We start from the raw sequence: 11,661 nt of genomic DNA on the forward strand, positions 1-11,661 counted from the left end.
GTTTACCTCTGAGCCATTCATTCCATTGTCGTAGCTGTTGTCAGCCACGCTTTCTGATTCGTTGGCCATCAGGGCTCGGCTCTCATCATCTGAGCTGGAACTGTCGAAGTCGGATGATTTTGATGTGTCTTTGGAAGAGTCAGCATCGTCAGCAACCATCGCTTTCTTCTTTGAAAAGCTACGATCTTTCTTAGCTTTCAGTTCTCTGTGCTCAGCTGGAGTCAGATCAGGGCATTCATGTCGAAAGTGCCCTTTCTTTCTACATCCAAAGCATTCCATATCTTTGATGTCGTAAGCGGCTGACTTCCTTTCTCCGCTTCGATCTGTGGAATGTCTGGAGTTGCCTTCTCTTTCTTTTCCTTTGTAGTGCTGCTTGTGAAACCTTCTGTACTTCCGGAACTTGGACTCCATCTTGTTGAATCTTTCAGTCAACAAAGCATATTGATTGAAGAAGTCCTCTAGGTTGAGTTCTGTTGGTTCCTTCATCTGCTTCTTGCCTTATCTGGTTGAGGCCTTTAGTGCCACTCCTCTTGAGGTTGATGGACCATCTTCGTCTGATCCTCCAGCCTTCTTGTTACCAAGATTTCTCAGAAGGTCGAACTCATTTGCCATGAGATCGGAGAAAAGCTTGTTTGTCGGGAGCTGACTGAATCCTGGCTTATGTTGATGAGCGACTGAGTAGATCTGCCATTCTCCACGTGGCAGTGCTCGAAGAATCTTCAGGTTGATTTCTCGTTGAGTGTATTTGTCTTTGGAAATGGATTGAAATTCATTCAATATAAGATTGAATCTTTGTTCCATTTCCTCGACAGATTCATTCTTGAGTATGAGGAAGGAGTCGAACTTCTGGCAAGCTATTGATAGCTTATTCTCCTTGATTTCCTTGGAACCTACGCACATTCTTTCCAGAATGTCCCACATCTCCTTTGCAGTTCCGCACTTGATGATCTTCATGACATGCTTGTCGGGAACAGTGCCGGAGATGATGCTTTTGGCGAGGTTGTCTAACTCATCTTGCTTCCTTTCTTCTGTGGTGAAGTCTGCCTTTGACTTGGGCTGGACCTCATCGTAAGGATCCTGATGTAGATCATTAGGAATCCTTTTGACAGTTTCGATGATGGTGATCGGTCCGCTGGTGATGACTTCCCACATTCGGCAATGTTGGGCGGTGAGGAAGCTTTCAAGTCGAAACTTCCATATGTCGTATTTTTCAATACTAAACATATGTAGAGAAGATAATCTGTTGTGGTTAGTCTCCATCAAAAAAGATAGAACAGATAACAGCAGATAGAGCAAAAAGCAAGCACAAAAAGAAAGAGTAAAACTTTTTCGAGACCTTTAAGAAAAAGGATCTAGTTCAAATAGAACCTAGTCAGATGCAGATAGTTATTGCGAACAACCTGCTCTGATACCAATTGTTAGGTCCTGAGGGTCTCGAATAGGTGTATGGGGGGGGGGGGAATACACCTATAGGCTATTTTTAACTTAATCTACTGACCTCAATCAGAGGGATCTCAGTCAGAGATCAAAACGAAACTTTGCACGCAAACAAAGACTCCTGTTTTTACTGAAATCAGTTTTGACCAACAGGGTTGACGACTGATACTGAAAGCTCTTCAGTAAAGAGTTATCAGTTAAGTTACTGGAACTTAACTGATCCAAGTAAGGGCTTCAGTCGTGTTTGCAAAGATAGAGATGATATCACACTTCCTTACTATCAGTGGATAGCTCAGTCAGATTGATATCATACGCAGCGGAAATTAAACTTAGTTTCGTAATAGCCTCGGTGGAGCAGATTGTTGGATTAAGGTTTCTCTTTGCTATTAGTCAGTGTTCAGTTTTATCAATAGAAATAGCACAAGTAAGAATGTAAAACTGAAAGCTATAAATAACACAGAGACTTTTACGTGGTTCGAAAAAACCCTTTCCTACATCCACGGCTGGTTGATCAGACCAACAATCCACTCCGCAAGTGCTTCACTGGTGCATTGCAAACAGTACCCGTGTGCTTGCCTGGTGCACACAACCGTAAACTGAAGAAAACCCTTCTTCAGCACCCACACACTCGCGTAGGATTTCCCTGCTAAGCACACCTCGTGCTCAGACTTTTCACTCAGAGTTCAGAGTACCTTCCTGAACTCTGAACCACTCAAACACTCTTATGGGGATGAGGTTTGAACGAGTGCCAACTATACTTACAAAGAACAAGTTCTTTGAAGCAAGTTTGACCTTTGGCTTCTGGGTAAACAGATATATGCCTAGGGTCTAAGAGAATGTATGTAATCAGCAGTGACTGATTTTGGCTTTGGAATTCTCTTCTTCGATTCAAGCTTTGGGGCGGTTAAGCTTTAGGCTGAGTAGCAACTTTGGCAGAGCTTCAGCTTATGTCGTTGAATCGGTGAAGGTTGAAGTGATCCTCGAGCGCTATTTGTAGGAGAACTCTTGAATAGATCCGTTGGCGTAAATCGTCCTCAAGATTTCGTCCGTTGGAGAGCAATTCGAATTTGGGCTGAGGCTTCAATCTTCGAGGTTCCTTGTCTGTGTGGAAACGACTCTCTTTGATGGACATGAGATGTGACATCTCTGAAAAGTAACCACCAGATAGGAATGACCTCTGCAGAGATAAGATATTCTGAGATCTCTGCATTTAATGCGGCTGTACTTGTGCGTACGTGGCTTCCTCTGAACGTTAGAAGATCAGTCCTAGGAGGAATGTTCAGCTGATACTTGACTTTAGTATCAGTCCTTTGCGCGCATTAAATAATCAGTCTTCAACTGATTCTTCAACTGATACTTCAGTTGGTATCTGCAGTCTTCAGTCTTCAGTCTTCGTTCTTCAATCTTCAGTCTTCGACACCGCAACTAAACTAGAAATGAACTCTAACACTTGAGTTCAAAACGATTCTAGTCTATTACATATAAGTCCTACGAATTTTGGTATCATCAAAACAAGGGTTAGGATATTCCACAAGGTTCCCAACAAAAGTTCGAAGTTAAAATCATACAGAGCCCAATTACAACCAAGATTGCATCTTTAAATCTCATATCGATTTGTTCAATTCTATCAGACTCAATTCATTTCTTCGCACATTTTCTTTACCACCTATGGACATCTCGTTACCACTGGATCAAATCTAGAGCAGCTTCAAATTCGCATGTTCACTGATAAACCCCACTGTTTTCAAATTAAAATTCTGACTTTCTGACGAATTTTCACTCGGTAGGAGAAGATGCAGAGCCCCTATTGCCAAGTTCAGATGTGCTTTTCTAGACCAAGGGTTAAGGCCTCGACCGATGCCAAAACCTCGTGAGAAGGAGTATAAGAATTTGAAGGAAGACATATATTTGAAGGAAAGAAAATTGGAGAAATCGAAGTTGGGTTCGGGGATCTGTTCCCAGATTGAGAAATTGGCTTTGTGCAAAAGGTATAATGAGGCTATGGAGTTGTTTGAGTTTTGGACCTTAATGACGATATTGATGTTAGCTTGGATACTTACGATGCGGTGGTGGGTGCTTGCATTGCATTGAGATCGATTTGAGGCGTGAAGAGGGTGTTCAATCACATGTTGAAATCCGAGGTAGAGTTGGATTTATATATGAAAAATAGGGTGTTGTTTATGCACGTGAAATGTGGGATGATGATTGATGCACGCCATCTGTTTGAGGATATGTCCGATTAAAAAAAAAGAAAAAAAATATAAAACAAACGGCTGTTAAGTAGGCGTTAGGGCTAAGGGCTTAATTGTCCGAAATTAAGTAGTATAGGGGCTTAGCTGACACACCTCTGGCCATAGAGTGTTGGATGTAATAAGGGCTTCCACGTTGAGGGCTTATTTGATACTTAACCCTATAAAAAATTATAAAAGTATCGTATTTTTCGTAGATGGAACAAGTAATTTTCATAATTTGTACATAATATATTTATTTTTTTGAAAATTATACTTTTATTTTAATATACTCACACTTAATATTTATATAAAAAAAAACTCTTTCCGTCCCACGAATCTTGATGCATTCCCTTTTAGACCGTCCCACGAATCTTGACGCATTTTTACTTTATTACCTACTGATGTGTGTATTTTAGTTACTTAGTTTAGTGTGTGTTTGCTATGATTTTATATGATTTTACATGGTTTGTGATCTTTTGGATGTAGGAATTGAGCGGAAAATTAAGAAGAACTCGTATTGATGAAGAAAATGGAATTAATAGAATTTGCATGGATTTTGATGAAGTTTGGATGATTCGTGAAAGATGGCGTGTTTTTGAAGAGAAGGTTTGAGATTGGGCTTGAAGATAATTGTTTCAATTTTAACTAAAGCTCAAAACTCATATTTAAATATTTTGGTCCTTAATATTTTGTAATGGGCCGAGCCCATCACTTGGGATTATGCGCCACATTAGGGATGAATTCCCTTGGTCTTTTATTTATTTATTTTTTGTCTAGCTGCTACTTATCCTAATATATATAGGATTAGTGGTTTATTTTGGGATACATGTTTTTTATATAGCTTTACATAGGTTTGATTACTTTTTTACTTAAATTGGGCGGCCGGAATTAAGCAAGGCAGACAAGTTTTCTTGGTTTAAGAGTAGTGATCAATTTTTATTTCAATTCCAATTACTTTTATTTAGTTAATTTCTCATAGTTCTTTCATTGCTATTATTCGTTTAGTTGTGTTTGATTATTTTATGTTTGCTTTTAATTATTTGATTGTTTCTAGTTTAAATATGAGTAGTTAAATTTCTAATTCGGCGAGAATAATGAAGTATTGATTTAATAATCTGTGAGACCTAATTGAGCATAAAATTGGTTCCTATAAAGTTAAAAGGAAGCCACACACTCGCAGAGTACAGCAGCATTAAATGCAGAGATCTCAAGGATCGTCCTTTCTCTGCAGAGCCTTCCTTTTTTGTGATTACCTTTTTCAGAGATGTCATATCCCATGCTCCTTAGTAGCCGTTCTCACCAAACAAGGAACCTCGAAGATTGAAGCCTCAGCAAAGTTCAAATCTATCTCCAACGGATGAATTCTTGAAGACCATTTCAGCCAACAGATCTATTCAAGATCTCTCCTATAAATAGAGCTCGAGGTTCACTTCAATCTTCACCGATTCAACTACACATGCCGAAACGCTGCCGAATTCATCACTCAGCAATTCAAAGTCATTCCAAAGTTTGAATCGAAGAAGAGAATTACAAAGCCAAAAATCAGTCACTGCTGATTACATACATTCTCTTAGAACTTAGGCAAATATTGTATATCCACAGCCTAGGTATAACTGATTACAGAGAAACTGTTCTTTGTAATCTAGTTGGCAAGTTTTTGAACCTCTTTTCAACCGACCGAATCGAGAGTTTGAGCCGAGAGGAGTTCAGACTAGTGTTCTGACTCCGTGAGATCTTAGTCTTTGCAGAAAGGCATAGTTTTGTCTCGGTAAAGCTAAGAGTGAGAAATCCAACCCAGTGTGTTGGTACTGAAGATTGGATCTTCGGTTGTTTAGGTTTGCTGTGCACCCGTAAGCACAAGCCCAGTGAAGTTGTCAGTGTGATCAACTGATCGTGAATGTAGGAAGTGTTTTCCGAACCATTGATCACTAAATTATTAGCAACAAATTACCGCAACTAACACGGTGCAATTGTAGCACAAATTGGTAACCAAGTATCGTATCCACAGGGACTGACACAACGAAACTACTTTAGCTATCTCCTAAACAGACTATAACAGTAGACAGGCAACAGAACGTAGAGATTGATTTACTTAAACTAAAACGCAAATAACGATAAATAAAATCACGTAGGAAATATCAAATATAAAAGACAACTGATCCTACGGTAGTAAATTCATTAACTAAATCTATGCAATCAATCTATTAATCCTATGTACCAGTTTAATCCAGTTATGATGAGAGATCACTTAATTAATCAATTACTCTCGCTAGAGCAGCAACGATCGTAGATTAGTAAATTCTCTATCTCCGTTAGGTCTCAAGAAAATATACTAACTCCCAATAGCTCCTAAGAATAGCTCCCTATGATCCACCTATCTCCGCTAGGTCTCAAGGTTAAAATCATATCATACATTCCTGAATCCGCTAAACAGTTATCTCCGCTAGGTCTCAAACCGAATAGCTAAACATGCAAACTATTGATCAGATAATTCACAAGAAATTAAGCACCAGGAATTATGAATCATAAACTGGAAGGCACAAAGGTATTAACAAATCAATTACATAAATTCAATCAACTATTTACAAACCCTAGAATCAGCTAAAGGAAATTAGCTAGACATAACAAAATAAAACATAAACATGATTAAAAAGAACGCAATTGTAAAAACGAATTATATAAAAACCGAATGAAAACTGAAGTAGCGACTTGAATCTTCAATCTTGATCCAAGCCTTGAAAACTAGAAAGCAATAAAATTCTAAAGCTTTAAAACTGAAATATGAATGATCGGGTTCCTCGGGGTCTCTTCAATAGGTCAAAAGAGGACCTATTTATAGATTTCAGATTTCCTTCGGATCACCATGGAAGTTGCCATGCAAAGTAGAATTCTAAAGGTAATAGAATCGTGTGAAATAAGGCAACTCTCCAGCTGGATGCGCGCTACGGAAAATACTCCTACTCTCGCTGAATTTGCAGCTCTCGCCAGAGGAATGGATGTCACCAGGGGAACGGGTTACGCCAGATGAATAGATGATTTCTCTGACCTCGCCAGAGAAATGGGTCGCCAGCGGAATGGGTCGCCAGCGGAATGGTGGTTTCTCTGGCTTCTCGATTCCGCTGTAATGAACTTTTGCGATTCCGTTGTACTGGACTTTTCTCCCCTCTGACTCTCACTTGGCTGCTCTGATTATTGACTCCTCTGGTGATGACTTCGCTACACTGGCTTCTTGATTTCGCTGACTCCAGAGAAATGGTGATTTCTCTGGCGATTGATTCTGCTGCACTGGAGACTTGAGGTCTTTGATTTCTCTGACTCCAGAGGAATGATGATTTCTCTGCTCTGGAGACTTCGGTTCCTCTGCTCTGGAGACCAGAACACCTAGAAAACGCCAAATTCATCCAAAATTCTCCAAAACTGCATTCTTCCATCTCGAAAGCCTAAATCTCCTGCAAAGCATAAAATACACCATAAACGCACCAATTTCCAGAAGATTATCTTAAAACATGCACATACAAACCTTTAAAAATAGAGTAAAGTAAGCATAAATCAACTCCCCCACACTTAGCCTTTTGCTTGTCCTCAAGCAAAATCTATATGAATCCTAGGAAGAGATTGATTTCAACAATGTTCATTTTCATCCAAACATTCACAAAGTCAATTCAGCACTTTACAATCAACATACATCTCTCGGTCATGCAAGTAACTCAAAGTTTAAGAAGCAACAAAAGAGTAATGCAAGTAATTCGATCAGACCCAATTCTCCGCTAGAAGTGAAATCCCTAATGTGATCGCCTTTATAATCAATATCACCATTTTTCACACTTTGTGTGCTTAGAATTTTCAACAGTTGAGCCATACTTCATGAAATAAAACCATTTGGATGTAATCCAAAGTCTTTTCATGTGGTTTCCCATGCTCATAGTTAGACTAGAGGAGCAGAGACTCAGAGCTATCACATTTCAGAACAGGTCAGATGTTTCAGAGCTGGCAATTTTTAGAGTTGGCAATTCGTCCAACATTTTCACAGATAAGATACGATCGTAGGCAATCACAATGACAACATTCCTTCTAGCTTCCGGACAAATCACGTTTTACTTACTTACAAAAGTGTTGCAACAAAACTCATAATTCTTTGCACAATCAAGAAACATATATTAAAAGTAAAATAAGAATAACCACCAAACAAACACAAACCCGAAATGCACATTGAAAACCATCTTCTCTTCCACAAATTCATAAAAATTAGCCAGATTCGAGACCAAAAACTAAGCATAGAAAAATAAATTTCGCCAATTTTGAAAAATATTATATAAGCTCCAAAACACCCCCCACACTTAAAGCATGCCATGTCCCCAGGGCATAAAAGAAATAAGAAGAGTGTAGAAAACATCCCTGATTATTGGCATTGACAAACTGAATCATCGTGAAAGGCGGTGAAGAGGGGGATTTGCGGTCTGTTGCAGAGGGAGAGTGGCGGCGCTGGGTAGGGCAGCGAAGAGTAGAAAAGGCTGCGTTGGACAGGGCAGCGAAGACAGCGGCTTCTCTGGACAGGAAGACCTCCAGAAATCTGGCAGAGAAACACCTGTTCCTCTGGCGGTGGTAAAGCGCGAGTTCTCGCGACTTCCAAACACCGCACTAAAAAAAACCCAAACAAAACAAAGAACCAAAGAAAAATAAAACGAAACTGAAAGAAAAACAAAACAAAAACAAACAGTTGGGTTACCTCCCAACAAGTGCTTAATTTAACGTCTAGAGCTCGACGATACCTCAAACTCAATGAACATCAAACACAGCGGGCATGACAGAACGCTTAGCACGAACAGAGGTAGAAGACCCATGCGCATCATCTGCGTGAAAAATGACGCTTCCATTCGGCACATCTATCATAGCTCTTCCCGTAGCTAAGAATGATCGACCAAGAATCAACGGCGAATTTGTATCTTCAGGAATATCGAGGACCAAGAAATCCGTCGGGAAGACTAGCTTGTCAACCTTCACAAAGATGTCTTCAAGCTTTCCTTTCGGCTTTACTCTTGATCTATCCACCATTTGAATCTCCATCGAGGTCGGCTTGAGATCTCCAATTCCCAGCCGCTTGAAAACAGAGATGGGCATCACATTGACACTAGCCCCTAAATCACATAGAGCCTCGGGAAAGAGCTTTCCTCCTATTTCACACTCAATGGTGAAATTACCCGGATCTTTCTTCTTCGAAAGTAGCTTCATTGGCAGCTCAGTGCCCACAGCTGTCGCCTGCGGGATTTTCTTATCCTCATCCCCCATCTTCTTGGTGTGAACAATTGCCTTTTCTTCTTTATCATTGGCAGAGGAACGAATATTGGTAGAGAAATGGTTGATTTCTCTGCTCTGACTGTTGAGTACTGAGCTTTGCTTCGCTGCTCTGATATCTTGAGGCTGTGCACGCCGATCTGATTCTTCAAGTAGCCTATCTAGCTCATCCACTATGTGTCTAAGCTCTGTCTCCTCGGGATTGTCAACTTTTTTCTCATTTTTGGAATGGGGGATCTCTAGCTTGATTTCCTTGGCATCCTTGCCGTCCCGCTGCTCTGGCCGATCTCGCTGCTCTGGCCGATCCTGTCACGACCAGACCTAATTAAGGATAATTAAGCCGGGGAAACCGTGACTAATGGAGGGAGATTAGAAGCGGGGTAGAAAGGGGAATAATCAAACAAGAAAGGATCGCATTTCATCATTATTAACAACATGGATATTTTTAATATAACGGAGTTTTAGTCGTATAGACTCAAATAACTAATAAGTTCGGATAACTCCGATTTATCCAAAATAGCATAAAACTTCTGAGTACGCAGCGGAATACAGTTCTGATTACATGTATGAAGACATGTAACCCTAGAGTTCATTAATACATAATAAGACAAAGAGTCCCGCTCGTCACTTCATCACCATCGGCAGCTGCTCAACCTGCACATTTAGAAATATATGCAGGGCTTGAGTACAAAAGTACTCAGTGGGCACGTATGCCTAAGTATAAAAATACATGCTTCAAAACTGTAAATTGTCATGCCATCATAAACAGTACAGCAAGGGAGTTTTTCGCTTAAAGGCCCAAGCTTACTAAATTCATTTGTGATTCTTAAAGTTCGTCTGCAGACTAAGTTCTCTTGTAATCTATCGTATCTGGAACTGTGTGCCGGAGAGGTGGCCACCTCTCACGGTCACTTGACCGGCCAACCCGCTAGATGACTCACGGTCACTGGTGTACACTAGCCTTGGCAGGATAGCTATCAACTGCTCAAGACCCGAATTCGATTACATTATAAAAGTCACATCAGATAGATATCATACTGAAATTTAAATATTTTATGGCAAGACAATATTTGAAATAACTTCAATTAATTTAGTCATGAAATAACTTGCTTGAACGTAACATTTAAACTCATTTGATATATATGAAAGTAATGCCCACCTGATAGTGATTTTCTGTGATACAAAAGCTCCTCAACAGATTATCAATCTCGCCCTTGACCTTTATTACGAGAATATATATACATATATAAGATATTTGCTCGAATAAAAATCCTCAAATGAGAATGTGTATTTAACTATGCATGAACCTCATATGCATGAACTTATTATTCTAAGATGATATTAGGGAATTACTACTATTAATCCTCACTATTGGATCAAATAAATACCAACTAGGTTTCATCTTGCGTGGTTGAGTAATTAACTAAAATAATTCGTTCGCCTCAGGTGTTCTAACCTGCTAATTAAATAAATCCATCCTTCGTGGTCGTTACTAAGAAATAACTATTTCGGCTTATTCGCTGAATAATCTCATAAAAATCTCTCGGGCTTAATAAATAGGAATAGAAATAATATTATAAGTTCAAATAATTAAAAGGCTCAACATAAGACAGCCTAATAATTAATCAAACAAAAATGGGCTTGATTTAAATAAGTTGTGGCATTCCAATAATTAAATTGAAAAGTTTAGTTGGATTAATTTATGGACTCAAGTAATTAAATAATTCTTGGCCCAATAAATAAATAATGAAAAATTGGCTAAGTTTAAATCAAGTATGCAAGGCCCAAATGCAATTAAATAAATAAGGCCCAACTGAAATAATCATCCAACCCATTCTACTCAATTAAAATCAAACGAGGCCCAACGAAGATAATATAACAGCCCAATTAAAATAATAAGCCCAAGATATAATATGAAAATTTATCTGGGCTCAATTAAATAAGATGTAGAGGCCCAAATAATTAAAGGAGTTCGGCCCACATAAAATAAATAAGGAGCCCAAATTAAAATAAAATAAAGGCCCCATTTTCGGCCCAAACATTAAAATAAATAAGAAGCCCAATAACAATAAAACTAAAGAAAGCCCAATAAAAAAAATAGATGAGCCCAACTCCAATTATACTCGGCTCTCTCTCTCTCTAAATCTCGTTCTCTCTTTTTTTTTTTTTTTTTTTTTCCTGATACATTCTCTCTCTCTCTTTTTTTATCGAGCTCTCACTCTTTCTCTCTCAGAACAGCCGTGAGCTCCTTCTCCCAGAATCAGTCGAGCTCTCCCTCAAAATCAATAACCGCTCAGCCCCTTCCTCTCTCTCTCTCGATCTGTTCGTCTCTCTCTCTCTCGAAGTCACCGCCGTCGGAGTTCGCCGGAGCGAGCGGCGACAACCACAGCCCCTTGGTTCTCCTTCTCTCTCTCTTTCGGGGTCACGGTCGCTGGGACTACCTCCGGCGAGATAGCCGCCGGAATTAGCCCCCTCTGCTCCAGCCGAAACCCACCGCCGCTGCTCTCTCTCCGCTCACCACCAGATCCGTCTCTCACTCTGCTCCCTCGAATCTCCTCCGGCCATGGCCGAGCAGCAGCTGATCGGCCCGCCATCTCTACCTCCGCCGACCAGCTCCACGTCCACCCCCTTTTTCTCTCTCTGGATCAACGGACAGCAGCTAAGCCGCCTGACCCTCCTATTTTCTGAACTCCGGGAAGCT

At 39.9% G+C, this 11,661-nt stretch overlaps 1 long non-coding RNA gene across 1 annotated transcript; it reads right to left on the reverse strand.

Moving 5' to 3' along the window:
- Nucleotides 1-9,368: 9,368 nt before the first annotated feature.
- On the reverse strand, nt 9,369-10,535 carry LOC131022288 (uncharacterized). Its single transcript, XR_009101222.1, has 2 exons — nt 10,120-10,535; nt 9,369-9,614 (listed from the first exon to the last, which is right to left on the reverse strand). It is a non-coding gene; the product is annotated as an uncharacterized LOC131022288 (long non-coding RNA).
- Between the last annotated feature and the right edge of the window lie 1,126 nt (nt 10,536-11,661).

The sequence above is a fragment of the Salvia miltiorrhiza genome, chromosome 4 (genome assembly GCF_028751815.1).
Source record: "Salvia miltiorrhiza cultivar Shanhuang (shh) chromosome 4, IMPLAD_Smil_shh, whole genome shotgun sequence".
NCBI classification, from domain to species: domain Eukaryota; kingdom Viridiplantae; phylum Streptophyta; class Magnoliopsida; order Lamiales; family Lamiaceae; genus Salvia; species Salvia miltiorrhiza.